At 43.9% G+C, this 15,368-nt stretch overlaps 1 pseudogene; it reads left to right on the forward strand.

Moving 5' to 3' along the window:
• Window positions 1-8,132: 8,132 nt before the first annotated feature.
• Window positions 8,133-15,126, forward strand: LOC129031626 (UDP-glucuronosyltransferase 1A8-like; annotated as a pseudogene).
• The last annotated feature ends 242 nt before the right edge of the window (window positions 15,127-15,368 follow it).

The raw sequence follows: 15,368 nt of genomic DNA on the forward strand, positions 1-15,368 counted from the left end.
GCATCTGTTCTTTCCTGAGTTTTAATGATTGCCATTCTAACTGGCATGAGATGGTATCTCATTGTGGATTTGATTTGCGTTTCTCTAATGACCAGTGATGATGAGCTGTTTTTGATATGTTTGTTGGTTGTATAAATGTCTTCTTTTGTGAAGTGTCTGTTCATATCCTTCACCCACTTTTTGATGGGGTTGTTTTTTTCTTGTAAATTTGTTTAAGTTCCTTGTAGATTCTGGATATTAGCCCATTGTCAGATGGATAGATTGCAAAACTTTTCTCCTGTTCTTTAAGTTTGCCTGTTCAGTCTGATGATAGTTTCTTTTGCTGTGCAAAGCTCTTTAGTTTAATTAGATCCCATTTGTCAATTTTGACTTTTGGTTGCCATTGCTTTTGGTGTTTTATTTTTTATTTATTTATTTTTATTTTTATTTTTTAATTTATGAAGTATTTATTGATCATTCTTGGGTGTTTCTGGGAGAGGGGGATATGGGAGGGTCATAGGATAATAGTGGAGAGAAGGTCAGGAGATAAACACATGAACAAAGGTCTCTGGTTTTCCTAGGCAGAGGTCCCTGCGGCCTTCTGCAGTGTTTGTGCAGAACTTGAGATTAGGGAGTGGTGATGACTCTTAAAGAGCATGCTGCCTTCAAGCATCTGTTTAACAAAGCACATCTTGCACCGCCCTTAATCCATTTAACCCTGAGTTGACACAGCACATGTTTCAGAGAGCATGGGGCTGGGGGCAAGGCCATAGATCAACAGCATCCCAAGGCAGAAGAATTACTCCTAGTCAGAACAAAATGGAGTCTCCTATGCCCACCTCTTTCTACACAGATACAGCAACAATCTGATCTCTCCTTCCTTTCCCCACACTTCCCCCCGCTTCCTTTCAACAAAACCGCCATCCTCCTCATGGCCCGCTCCCGATGGTCGCTGTCTCTTCGGAGCTGTTGGGTACACCTCCCAGACAGGGCGGCCGGGCAGAGGCGCTCCTCACCTCCCAGACAGGGCGGCCGGGCAGAGGCACTCCTCGCTTCCCAGACTGGGCCACCCGGGCAGAGGCGCTCCTCACTTCCCAGACGGGGCCGCCCGGGCAGAGGCGCTCCTCACTTCCTCCCAGACCGGGTGGCAGCCGAGCAGAGGCGCTCCTCACCTCCCAGACGGGGCGGCGGGGCAGAGGCGCTCCTCACTTCCCAGACGGGGCGGCCGAGCAGAGGCGCTCCTCACCTCCCAGACAGGGCGGCCGGGCAGAGGCGCTCCTCACCTCCCAGACGGGGCGGCCGGGCAGAGGCGCTCCTCACTTCCCAGACGGGGCGGCCGGGCAGAGGCGCTCCTCACTTCCCAGACTGGGCGGCCGGGCAGAGGCGCTCCTCACCTCCTAGACGGGGTGGCCAGGCAGAGGCGCTCCTCACTTCCCAGACGGTGTGGCGGCCGGGCAGAGGCGCTCCTCCCTTCCCAGATGGGGCAGCCAGGCAGAGGCGCTCCTCACTTCCTCCCAGACGGGGTGGCGGCCAGGCAGAGGCGCTCCTCACTTCCCAGAGGGGGCGGCCGGGCAGAGGTGCTCCTCACTTCCTCCCAGACGGGGTGACGGCCGGGCAGAGGCACTCCTCACCTCCCAGACGGAGTGGCCAGGCAGAGGCGCTCCTCACTTCCCATATGGGGTGGCGGCCGGGCAGAGGCGCTCCTCACTTCCTCCCAGACGGGGTGGCCGGGCAGAGGCGCGCCTCCCTTCCCAGACGGAGTGGCCAGGCAGAGGCGCTCCTCACCTCCCAGACGGGGCGGCCGGGCAGAGGCGCTCCTCACCTCCCAGACGGGGCGGCCGGGCAGAGGCGCTCCTCACCTCCCAGACGGGGCGGCCGGGCAGAGGCGCTCCTCACCTCCCAGACGGGGCGGCCGGGCAGAGGCGCTCCTCACCTCCCAGACGGGGCGGCCGGGCAGAGGCGCTCCTCACCTCCCAGACGGGGCGGCCGGGCAGAGGCGCTCCTCACCTCCCAGACGGGGCGGCCGGGCAGAGGCGCTCCTCACCTCCCAGACGGGGCGGCCGGGCAGAGGCGCTCCTCACCTCCCAGACGGGGCGGCCGGGCAGAGGCGCTCCTCACCTCCCAGACGGGGCGGCCGGGCAGAGGCGCTCCTCACCTCCCAGACGGGGCGGCCGGGCAGAGGCGCTCCTCACCTCCCAGACGGGGCGGCCGGGCAGAGGCGCTCCTCACCTCCCAGACGGGGCGGCCGGGCAGAGGCGCTCCTCACCTCCCAGACGGGGCGGCCGGGCAGAGGCGCTCCTCACCTCCCAGACGGGGCGGCCGGGCAGAGGCGCTCCTCATCTCCCAGACGGGGCGGCCGGGCAGAGGCGCTCCTCACCTCCCAGACGGGGCGGCCGGGCAGAGGCTCTCCTCACCTCCCAGACGGGGCGGCCGGGCAGAGGTGCTCCTCACTTCCTCCCAGACGGGGTGGCGGCCGGGCAGAGGCGCTCCTCACCTCCCAGACGGGGTGGTCAGGCAGAGGCGCTCCTCACTTCCCATATGGGGTGGCGGCCGGGCAGAGGCGCTCCTCACTTCCCAGATGGGGCAGCCGGGCAGAGGTGCTCCTCACTTCCTCCCAGACGGGGTGGCGGCCAGGCAGAGGCACTCCTCACCTCCCAGACGGGGCGGCCGGGCAGAGGTGCTCCTCATCTCCCAGATGGGGCGGCCGGGCAGAGGCGCTCCTCATCTCCCAGACGGGGCGGCCGGGCAGAGGCGCTCCTCATCTCCCAGACGGGGCGGCCGGGCAGAGGCGCTCCTCACCTCCCAGACGGGGCGGCCGGGCAGAGGTTCTCCTCATCTCCCAGACGGGGCAGCCGGGCAGAGGTGCTCCTCACTTCCTCCCAGACGGGGTGGCGGCCGGGCAGAGGCGCTCCTCACCTCCCAGACGGGGTGGTCAGGCAGAGGCGCTCCTCACTTCCCATATGGGGTGGCGGCCGGGCAGAGGCGCTCCTCACTTCCCAGATGGGGCAGCCGGGCAGAGGCGCTCCTCACTTCCTCCCAGACGGGGTGGCGGCCAGGCAGAGGCACTCCTCACCTCCCAGACGGGGCGGCCGGGCAGAGGTGCTCCTCATCTCCCAGATGGGGCAGCCGGGCATAGGTGCTCCTCACTTCCTCCCAGACGGGGTGGCAGCCGGGCAGAGGCACTCCTCACCTCCCAGACGGGGCGGCCGGGCAGAGACGCTCCTCACTTCCTCCCAGACGGGGTGGCGGCCAGGCAGAGGTGCTCCTCACTTCCCAGACGGGGTGGCCGGGCAGAGGCGCTCCTCACTTCCCATACGGGGTGGCAGCCGGGCAGAGGCACTCCTCACTTCCCAGATGGGGCAGCCGGGCAGAGGCGCTCCTCACTTCCTCCCAGACGGGGTGGCGGCCGGGCAGAGGCGCTCCTCACCTCCCAGATGGGGCGGCCGGGCAGAGGTGCTCCTCACTTCCTCCCAGACGGGGTGGCGGCCGGGCAGAGGCGCTCCTCACCTCCCAGACGGGGTGGCCGGGCAGAGGCGCTCCTCCCTTCCCGCTTTTGGTGTTTTAGTTATGAAGTCTTTGCCCATGCCTATGTCCTGAATGGTATTGCCTAGGTTTTCTTCTAGGGTTTTCATGGTTTTAGGTCTTATGTTTAAGTCTTTAATCCATCTTGAGTTAATTTTTGTATAAGGTGTAAGGAAGGGGTCCAGATTCAGTTTTCTGCATATGGCTAGCCAGTTTTCCCAACGCCATTTATTAAATAGGAAATCCTTTCCCCATTGCTTGTTTTTGTCAGGTTTCTCAAAGATCACATGGTTGCAGATGTGTGGCATAATTTCTGAGGCCTCTGTTTGGTTCCATTGGTCTATATATCTGTTTTGGTACCAGTACCTTGCTGTTTTTGTTACTTGTAGTATAGTATGAAGTCAGGTAGTGTGATGCCTCCAGCTTTGTTCCTTTTGCTTAGGATTGTCTTGGCTATACTGGCTCTTTTTTAGTTCCATATGAACTTTAAAGTAGTTTTTTTCCAATTCTGTGAAGAAATTCAGTGGTCGCTTTATGGGGATAGCATTGAATGTATAAATTACCTTGGACAGTATGACCATTTTCACGATACTGATTCTTCCTATCCATGAGCGTGGAATGTTTTTCCATTTGTTTGTGTCCTCTCTGATTTCCTTGAGCAGCGGTTTGTAGTTCTCCTTGAAGAGGTCTTTCCCATCCCTTGTAAGTTGTATTCCTAGGTATTTTATTCTCTTTGTAGCAATTGTGAATGGGAGTTTACTCATGATTTGGCTCTGTTTTTCTGTTATTGGTGTATAGGACTGCTTGTGATTTTTGCACATTGATTTTTGTATCCTGAGACTTTTCTGAAGTTGCTTATCAGCTTAAGGAGATTTTGGGCTGAGATGGTGGGGTTTTCTGAATATACAATCATGTCATCTGCAAACAGAGACAATTTGACTTCCTCCCTTCCTATTTGAATCCCTATATTTCTTTCTCTTGACGGATTACCTTGGCCAGAACTTCCAATACTATGTTGAATAGGAGTGGTGAGAGAGGGCATCCTTGTCTTGTGCCAGTTTTCAAAGGGAATGCTTCCAGATTTTGCCCATTCAGTATGATATTGGCTGTGTGTTTGTCATAAATTACTCTTATTTTAGATAAGTTCAATCAATACCTAGTTTATTGAGAGGTTTTAGCCTGAAGGGCTGTTGAATTTCGTTGAAGGTCTTTTCTGCATCTATTGGGATAATCATGTGGTTTTTGTCATTGGTTCTGTTTATGTGATTTTTTACATTTATTGATTTGCATATGTTGGACCAGCCTTGCATCCCAGAGATGAAGCCAACTTCATCATGGTGGATAAGCTTGTTGATGTGCTGCTGAATTCGGTTTGGCAGTATTTTATTGAGGATTTTCACCATTGATGTTCATCAGGGATATTGGTCTGAAATTTTTTGTTGTTGTTGTGTCTCTGCCAGGTTTTGGTATCAGGATGATGCAGGCCTCATAAAATGAGTTATGGAGGAGTCTCTCTTTTTCTATTGTTTGGAATAGTTTTAGAAGGAATGGTACCAGCTCCTTTTTGTGCCTCTGGTAGAATTAGGCTGTGAGTCCATGTGGTCCTGGGCCTTTTTTTCGTTGGTAGGCTATTAATTACTGCCTCAATTTCAGAACCTGTTATTGGTCTAGTCAGGGATTCGACCTCTTCCTGGTTTAGCCTTGGGAGGGTGTATAAACCCAGGAATTTATCCATTTCTCCTAGATTTTTTAGTTTATTTGCGTAGAGGTGTTTATAGTATTCTCTGATGGTAGTTTGTATTTCTCTCAGATCAGTGGTGATCTCTGTTTTATCATTTTTTATTGTGTCTATTTGATTCTTCTCTCTTTTCTTTTTTATTCATCTGGCTAGTGGTCTATCTATTTTGTTAATCTTTTCAAAAAACCAGCTCCTGGATTCAGAGATTTTTTGAAGATATTTTGTGTCTCTATCTTCTTCAGTTCTGCTCTGATCTTAGTTTTTTCTTGTCTTCTGCTAGCTTTTGAATTTGTTTGCTCTTGCTTCTCTAGTTCTTTTAATTGTGATGTTAGGGTTCTGATTTCAGATCTTTCTTACTTTCTCCTGTGGGAAATTAGTGCCATAAATTTCCCTCTAAACACAGCTTTAGCCATGTCCCAGAGATTCTGGTACATTTTGTCTTTGTTCTCATTGGTTTCAAAGAACTTATTTATTTCTGCCTTAATTTCATTATTTACCCAGTAGTTATTCAGGAGCAAGTTGTTCAGTTTTTATGCAGTTGTGTGGTTATGAGTGATTTTCTTAATCCTGAGTTCTAATTTGATTGCACTGTGGTCTGAGAGACTGTTTTACTTCCAATTTTGTGGTCAATTTTAGAATAAGTGCGATGTGGTGCTGAGAAGAATGTATATTCTGTTGATTTGGGGTGGAGAATTCTGTAGATGTCTATTAGGTCTGCTTGATCCAGAACTGAGTTCAGGTCCTCAATATCCTTGCTACTTTTCTGTCTCGTTGATCTATCTAATATTGACAGTGGGGTGTTAAAGTCTTCCACTATTATTGTATGGGAGTCTAAGTCTCTTTGTAGGTCTGTAAGAACTTACTTTATGAATCTAGGTGCTCCTGTATTGGGTGCGTATATATTTAGGATGGGTAGTGCTGCTTGTTGCATTGATCTCTTTACCATTATGTAATGCCCTTCTTTGTCTTTTTTGATCTTTGTTCATTTAAAGTCTATTTTATCAGAGACTAAGATTGCAACCCCCGCTTTTTTTTTTCTTTTCATTTGCTTGCTAAATATTCCTCCATCCCTTTATTTTGAGCCTATGTGTGTCTTGCATGTGAGATGGGTCTCCTTAGTGCAGTGCACTGATGGGTCTTGACTGTTTATCCAATTTGCCAGTCTGTGTCTTTTAATTGGGGCATTTAGCCCATTTACATTTAGGGTTAATATTGTTATGTGTGAATTTGATCCTGTCATTATGATGCTAGCTGGTTATATTGCCCATTAGTTGATGCAGTTTCTTTATAGTGTCGATTGTCCTTACAATTGGCTATGTTTTTGCAGTGGCTGGTACCCATTTTTCATTTCCATATTTAGTGTTTCCTTCAGGAGCTCTTGTTTAAGGCAGGCCTGGTGGTGACAAAATCTCCAGCATTTGCTTGTCTGTAAAGGATTTTATTTCTCCTTCGCTTATGAAGCTTAGTTTGGCTGGATATGAAATTCTGGGTTGAAAATTCTTTAAGAATGTTGAATATTGGCCCCCACTGTCTTCTGGATTGTGGGGTTTCTGCAGAGATATCTGCTTTTAGTCTGATGGGCTTCCCTTTGTGGGTAACCAGACCTTTCTCTCTGGCTGCCCTTAACATTTTTTCTTTCATTTTAACCTTGATGAATCTGACAATTCTGTGTCTTGGGGTTGCTTTTCTTGAGGAGTATCTTTGTGGTGTTCTCTGTTTTTCCTGAATTTGAATGTTGGCCTGTCTTGCTAGGCTGGAGAAGTTCTCCTAGATAATATCCTAAAGAGTGTTTTTGGTACATACATTTAAACAACCAGATCTCCTGAGAAATCACTCACTATTCGGACGACAGTGCCAAGCCATTCATGAGGGATCCACGCCCATGATCAAAGCACCTCCCACCATGCTTCACCTTCAACACTGGGGATTATATTTGACCATGATATATGGAGGGGACAAACATACAAATTATATCAAAGGCATAGCATGGCTACTGTGAAAGGAGGGTAAAAACACAAAGATGACATCACCACTGACCTCAGGGAGTGCCCAGTAGACTGAGGGAGACAAGTACATATTTTCCTGAAGGAGGGCACTGGAGTGATGGCATGCTTAGAATGTGGAAGTAGAGCGGCCACAGAGAGGCAGCCCTGCAGGCTACTCGCACAAGGACTGGGCCAGCGACTCCCCACTGCAGGCGATGTATCTGAGGAAAGTCATTAAAATAGGTGATGGTCACTTTCCATCAAGTCCCTGGTATGGTCCATGGAGGCAGGGTTGTCAATGTCATTTTGGCATTTCAGAGGCCTCTCAGGGTTTGGATATGGAAGAAGACAACCAGCAATGATTATGCATTGCAGAGATGCAGGTGAGCCCCAATTTCTTGCCAGTTGGGAGGTCGGTGCTAAGGGCCTTGCTGTCTTTCCTTGGAACATAGGATGCCAATTTCTTTCTGGACAGAGAGTATTTGGTTGGCTAAAGTTAAAATCTAAATTTTGCTTTGGGATAAATTCCAAAAATATTAGCTTTATTCAAATTTACTTTCACTTTATCTTTCTGAATCTTCAAGGTCCTAAAGCATTGCTGAATAATTCTGTTTCTAAACTCATATTATAGCACTGGGCATGATCTGTCCAAGGCAGAGACCATAAGCTACTCTTATAGTACTCTTATGAGACACATACAAGTAGGTATCTCAAAAAATGTTACTCATGTATTCTTGTTCTTATGAGTAATTCATTGGCAGTGAGTGTTTTTTTTTTTTTTTTTTTTTTTTTATGAAAGGATAAATACACACCCTCTATTGCGGTCAGGTTTTATGCCTGTACTTCTTCCGCCTACTGTATCATAGCAGCTTAGAATCCCAGCTGCTGGCTCGGGCTGCAGTTCTCTCATGGCTTGCGCAGGGTGGACCAGCCCCCTTCCCCTATGTGTTTCTCTGCTGCTGACCTGTGGCTTTGCCGAGGCAGGGAAGCTGCTGGTAGTGCCCATGGATGGGAGTCACTGGTTCACCATGCAGTCGGTGGTGGAGAAACTTATCCTCAGGGGGCATGAGGTGGTTGTAGTCATGCCAGAGGTGAGTTGGCAACTGGGAAAATCACTAAATTGCACAGTGAAGACTTACTCAACCTCATACACTCTGGAGGATCTGGACCGGGAATTCATGGATTTTGCCCATGCTCAATGGAAAGCACAAGTACAAAGTTTGTTTTCTCTATTTCTGAGTTCATCCAATGGTTTTTTTGACTTAGTTTTTTCGCATTGCAGGAGTTTGTTTAATGACCGAAAATTAGTAGAATACTTAAAGGAGAGTTCTTTTGATGCGGTGTTTCTTGATCCTTTTGACGCCTGTGGCTTAATTGTTGCCAAATATTTCTCCCTCCCCTCTGTGGTCTTCGCCAGGGGAATAGCTTGCCACTATCTTGAAGAGGGTGCACAGTGCCCTGCTCCTCTTTCCTATGTCCCCAGAATTCTCTTAGGGTTCTCAGATGCCATGACTTTCAAGGAGAGAGTACGGAACCACATCATGCACTTGGAGGAACATTTATTTTGCCAGTATTTCTTCAAAAATGCCCTAGAAATAGCCTCTGAAATTCTCCAAACACCTGTCACAGCATACGATCTTTACAACCATACATCAATTTGGTTGTTGCGAACGGACTTTGTTTTAGACTATCCTAAACCCGTGATGCCCAACATGATCTTCATTGGTGGTATCAACTGTCATCAGGCAAAGCCATTGCCTATGGTAAGTTATCTCTCCTTTAGCATATTAAGAATAATCTGGCCTTTGAAATTAAAAAAAGATTCCTTACTGAATTGTGATTTGACATTTTCATTTGTTGCATTTCAAATTTCTTTCCAGTTTAACAAATTATTTTGTGCCAATTCATGTACTTGTCAGTTATCAAATTTTATAAAACTGCCCTTCTTGAAGGTGTGTGTATATAATTTAAAAATTGTAGATCATATTCAACTTACATTTTTGAGTACCATGTTTAGAAAAGTACCAAAAACCACAGTAAGAAATTGAACTTCCATTTTTTTGCTAATTCTATGTGACCCCCTAGAGCAAATGCTCTTAGCAGTTTTGCATACATTCTTTTCATTAAAAAAAGTATTTTAGGTATATATATATAATTTAAAAATTATAGGTCATATTCAGCCCACGTTTTTGAGTACCATGTTTAGAAAAGTACCAAAAACCACAGCAAGAAATGAAACTCCCCTTTTTCCTAAGTTTTGTGACCCCTAGAGGAAATGCTCTTAGCAGTTTTGCATATATTCTTTTCAGTATTAAAAAAAGTGTTTTATTTATATGCAATATCTAATGTAAATTCTCATACCTATTTTGTTAAAATAAAATCTTGTACTGTGCTGGACATATTCTTCTTTACCTTGCATTTTTCATTTGCCAAAGAATTATAGATGCCTTTATACACCAATACAGACAGATTTGACAAATTCTTTTAATAATTGCATAAAAGTCTTTACATTGGATGCTATGTAGTTTTTTTAACCAATTAATATTGATATATGTTTAGGCATTTTCCATTTTTTGCTTTTATGAATAAGGCAGTGGAAACATTCTTTAGTAATTTCCTTGTGTGAATATATTTCTACATTCTTGCTTTTATCTTAGTAAACTAGAGTCCTACATGTAGGGTTACAGGGTTTTCTTGAATTGAGAAGACTGGCATCTTTTTGCTATTATGTCTTCCTGTTCAGGAATACGTATGTCTCACTATTTATTCAGGCCTTGTTTTATATACATAAATAAAATTTTTCACTATATAAGCATTTTATGTTTGTTATTAACATTTATTCCTTGGCATTTTATTATTTTTGAAACTATTTTTTTACAGGGCAATTTTTCCATTTCTACATTTAACTGACTATTGGTATTTAAAGTTTTGGTTTTTGCATATGTATCTTGTATCCAGCTACATTACTAACTTTTCTTATTATTTTGCAGTATGCATTAGATGTACAATATACAATACCATCTGCAAGTAATTCCCTTCTCTGATATTTATACTGCTTCTTTTGCTGTACTGGAGCATATACTGCCAAAACATTATTGAGTAATATTGTTAGAGTAGCCAGTTTAAATAGGGACTCGGTCACTAGTGACTGAAAAATCCTTGAAAAATACCAGAATAAGATTCTTGGCAAACGCATAGTTGCTAAATCCAGATGAAACACCTGGTGTCTCATCTCATTATTTTATTAGAGATGGCGTATACATTTTTGTCTATTGTTCTGGCTTCTTATAATGTTCAGGAGACTTTGTAACAGTCATATCTGTCATTGGCAGATGGTTGGTGAAAGAGTGACTGTTCAGCCATCTCATAGGAAAGTGAAATAATGCTCTTTCTAAAAAGCAGGAAGACTACAGTTGTAGGCCTTTCAAAATTAGGCATGACTTTCAGCTCATGGCAAGATCAGGCAAAGAGATGCAAGTTGCAGGACTCTAAGAGGTTGGACTTATCAAAGCACTTTTCTCCTTGTTATCCTCCATTAATTACAGTACCAAGCACCACCCATGTGTTGCCTACACCCTACACCCTTTGGCCGAGTGTGAGGCTCTGCCACTTCCTGAACCCACGCTGAGTTTATTGTGGCTCACAGGGTCACCCAGAGGCCTTTAAAGATATGAAAACCTATATATGATTTTATATCACCTACGATAGGGAGATATCCATAAAAAAGTGAAACATTAAACTCTGCGTGGTTTCACTTATTTTGATTATAAATCATTTATGAGATATGAAATAAATGTGTTTCTATATCTATTAAAGAATATATATGTATGAAAGTTTTTATACTTGCAAAGGGTTATGTATATTAATGTATATATTTATGATTATATGCGTAAAGCCAGCAGAATTCTCACAGAGGAATTCAATCTCAAAGAGGGCTTTCTGTCAAAGCACCTTGGATATGGCCCAACCACAAAAGTAAAAGTCATCTGTCATCGAAAGGATGATGGACACTGCGTATTGCTCCTTCCTTGTTTCAGATGCCAGGATGTGTCTGGGAAAAGCATGCATTTGGTTACATCTTGCTGGGAAACAAGATTCAGAGTGTGAGTCTCATCTGTCTGATGAGAAGGAAGCATTACTTCATGATAAAGTATGTGTTTGCACATGTATGTGTTTGTGTATGTGCAGGTGTGTTTGTGTGCAGTGTCCCAGACTCTGCACAGGGGATTTCTTGAAGATCTCTTGTAACAAAATCTCCTTGAGTCTATCCAGGAGAATTACATCCAGGGATGTAATTAAATACTTTAACAAGGATGGCAGATGATCCCATCTCCAACGTTGGGGATCAAATTTCAACGTGAGATTTGGAGGGGACAAACTTTTAAACTATATCTTTTGGTATGGTCATTCTTTTACATTTCAGTATTCCAATGTGTGTATGTTGATTAATGATGTGTAAATAATTCAGCAGAACAGTGAAATAGTTTTAATGAGAAAAAGAGGAAGTCACTCCTAGTCTCTTTGAATTTTTGGTGAGTTCCAACAGAATTGATGACTGCTTTTAGGTGAAAAGAATTCAGGCTTCGTCTATACCATCCATGGTAGGTTCAGCTCTGCAGACCTGGGGATGGGATATGATTACAGAGCAAGAAAAGATCTGTGCTTCCCCCATTCCTCTAAGTTTCTGGCTCCAGTTTAAGATCCAAATCCAAAGTTAGCTTTTGGTGGACAAGACTAAGGCCTCTCACTAAAATTGTTTACTTCAAGTATTTATTTTCAAAGGTTTCCAACCTATACAAAGGAGAGACTTAGTGTCATGACCACCCGTATATCAATCTTAGATTAAATAATTTTCACTATTTTGCTGAACTGATTCATCTATCCCTTTTTTCTGTCTTTTTAAAGAAAACTTTTAAAGAGAAATTTGTGTCAATCTTTTTTTTATTATACTTTAAGTTCTAGGGTACATGTGCACAATGTGCAGGTTTGTTACATAGGTATACATGTGCCATGTTGGTTTGCTGCACCCATCAACTGGTCATTTACATTAGGTATTTCTCCTAATGCTATGCCTTCCCCAGCCCCCCCCCCCGCAACAGGCCCCAGTGTGTGATGTTCCCCTCCCTGTGTCCATGAGTCCTCATTGTTCAACTCCTACTTATGAGTGAGAATATGCGCTGTTTGATTTTCTGTCCTTGTGATAGTTTGCTGAGAATGATAGTTTCCAACTTCATCTATGTCCCTGCAAAGGACATGAACTCATCCTTTTTTATGGCTGCATAGTATTCCATGGTGTATATGTGCCACATTTTCTTAATTCAGTCTATCATTGATGAACATTTGGGTTGGTTCCAAGTCTTTGCTATTGTGAATAGTGCTGCAATAAACAAACGTGTGCATGTGTCTTTATAGTACCACGATTTATAATCCTTTGGGTATATACCCAGTAATGGGATCACTGGGTCAAATAGTATTTCTAGTTCTAGATCCTTGAGGAATTGCCACACTGTCTTCCACAATGGTTGAACTAATTTACACTCCCACCAACAGGGTAAAAGCGTTCCTATTTCTCCATATCCTCTCCAGCATCTGTTCTTTCCTGAGTTTTTAATGATCGCCATTCTAATTGGCATGAGACGGTATCTCATTGTGGTTTTGATTTGCATTTCTGTGATGACCAGTGATGATGAGCATTTTTTCATATGTCTGTTGGCTGCATAAATGTCTTCTTTTGAGAAGTGTCTGTTCATATCCTTTGCCCACTTTTGATGGGGTTGTTTTATTCTTGTAAATTTTTTTGAGTTCTTTGTAGATTCTGGATATTAGCCCTTTGTCAGGTGGATAGAATGCAAAAATGTTCTCCCATTTCGTAGGTTGCCTTTTCACTCTGATGATAGTTTCTTTTGCTGTGCAGAAGCTCTTTGGTTTAATTAGATCCCATTTGTCAATTTTGGCTTTTGTTGCCATTGCTTTTGGTGTTTTAGACATGAAGTCTTTGCCCATGCCTATGTCCTGAATGGTATTGCCTTGGTTTTCTTCTAGGGTTTTTATGGTTTTAGGTCTTACATTTAAGTCTTTAATCCATCTTGAGTTAATTTTTCTATAAGGTGTAAGGAAGGGATCCAGTTTCAGCTTTCTACATATGGCTAGCCAGTTTTCCCAACACCATTTATTAAATAGGGAATCTTTTCCTCATTTCTCATTTTTGTCAGGTTTGTCAAAGATCAGAAGATTGTAGATGTGTGGTATTATTCCTGAGGCCTCTGTTCTGTTCCATTGGTCTATATATCTGTTTGGGTACCAGTACCATGCTGTTTTGGTTACTGTAGCCTTGTGGTATAGTTTGAAGTCAGGTAGCATGATGCCTCCAGCTTTGTTCTTTTTGCTTAGGATTGTCTTGGCTATACGGGCTCTTTTTTAGTTCCATATGAAATTTAAAGTAGTTTTTTCCAATTCTGTGAAGAAAGTCAATGGTGGCTTGATGGGGATGGCATTGAATCTATAAATTACCTTGGGCAGTATGGCCATTTATGTGATATTGATTCTTCCTATCCATGAGCATGGAATGTTCTTCCATTTCTTTGTGTCCTCTTTTATTTCGTTGAGCAGTGGTTTGTAGTTCTCCTTGAAGAGGTCTTCGCATCCTTTGTAAGTTGGATTCCTAGGTATTTTATTCTCTTTGTAGTAATTGTGAATGTCATCTAGTCATTTTAAAAAGAAATTCTTGGCCTGTCATTCCATCACTGAATACTTAATTAAATATAAAAAATAAGAATCATTTGTTACATAGCCACAATATCATTATCATATCTATGGCAGTAAAAATTCTTTAATATTATCTCATTTCCAGTTCATAATTAAATTTCCCCCCATTTTCTTGAACAACATCTTTCCATATAGATCAATGGAATAGAATGGAGAATTCAGAAATAAACCCATACGTTCTTGGCCAATTGACAAGGTGTCAAATTTTGACAAGGGTGTCAAGATCATTCAAATGGGAAAGAATAGTCTCTTCAATAGAAGACCCACCCTGGGGTCCTTAAGCTCCAGCATCAGACTCCAAGACGATTTGCAGAGATCAATCCAGCCAGCTCTCATCATGCCTCTGATGAATCCTTCTCCATGTGCATCCACAGGGGTCCTGCAAATATTTTCTCACAGTCTGTTGAGTGACTTTTCTTACAAATACTTTATTTTAGAGTAAATAGAGGTTTATAGCAAGGTTGCAACAAATAGTTCAGAGAATTCTTATCTACCCTGTGTCCAGTTTCCCTCATTGTTAAATGTTATGTTTCTATGGCACATCCATCACAATTCATTCACCAATATGACACATTATGATGAGCTAAAGTCTGTTTCCTTCAGATTTCATTGATTTTTAATTAATATCCCTGTTCTTTTATGGGATCACATTGATACCACCTGAAATGTAGTCATCATGTCTCCTTAGTCTCCTCCAGCCTGGGACGGTTTCTCAGACTTTCCTTGTTTTTGGTGACTTGGGCAGTTTTGAGCAGTCGTGGTCAGGTGTACTGTAGAATGTTCCTCTAGAATGTCAGTGTGTGTTTGCCTGACGTTTTTATCATGGTTAAACTGGGGTTATCGGTTTTTGGTAGGAAGATGCGGAGGTCTTTTTTTGTTTTCTTGCATGTGAATATTCAACTGTAGAAAAGAGTGGCTTTTTCTCCAATGCATTGCTTGTACCTTTGTAAAAACTTGGCTGTTCATACATCTGTGCATGTATTTCTAGACTTTGTATTCTGCTCCATTGAAATATTTGTGAAATATTTGATTACTATAGCTGTGTAATAATCTTGAAATGAGGTAGTGTTACCTATTTTTTTCAAATTGTTTTTGCTATTGTAGGTCTGCTACATTACCACATGGATTTTAGAATAAGTTTGTTGGTTTGATTTTGATTGGGATTGTATTGAATTTATAGATCAACTGGGGAGAAACGACATCTTAGCAATTTTGAGTTTTCCAATTCATTAACATATCTATTTATGTGAAGTGCCTCATCAGTGTTCTGTAGTTTTCAGTGTACAGTCATTCATAATTTTTGTCAGATATATTCCTAAGTATTTCATGTCTTTGATGCTATTTAAGTGATATTTTTATTCCAATTTAATTGTTCATTG

Source organism: Pongo pygmaeus, chromosome 11, assembly GCF_028885625.2.
Source record: "Pongo pygmaeus isolate AG05252 chromosome 11, NHGRI_mPonPyg2-v2.0_pri, whole genome shotgun sequence".
Lineage (NCBI taxonomy): Eukaryota > Metazoa > Chordata > Mammalia > Primates > Hominidae > Pongo > Pongo pygmaeus.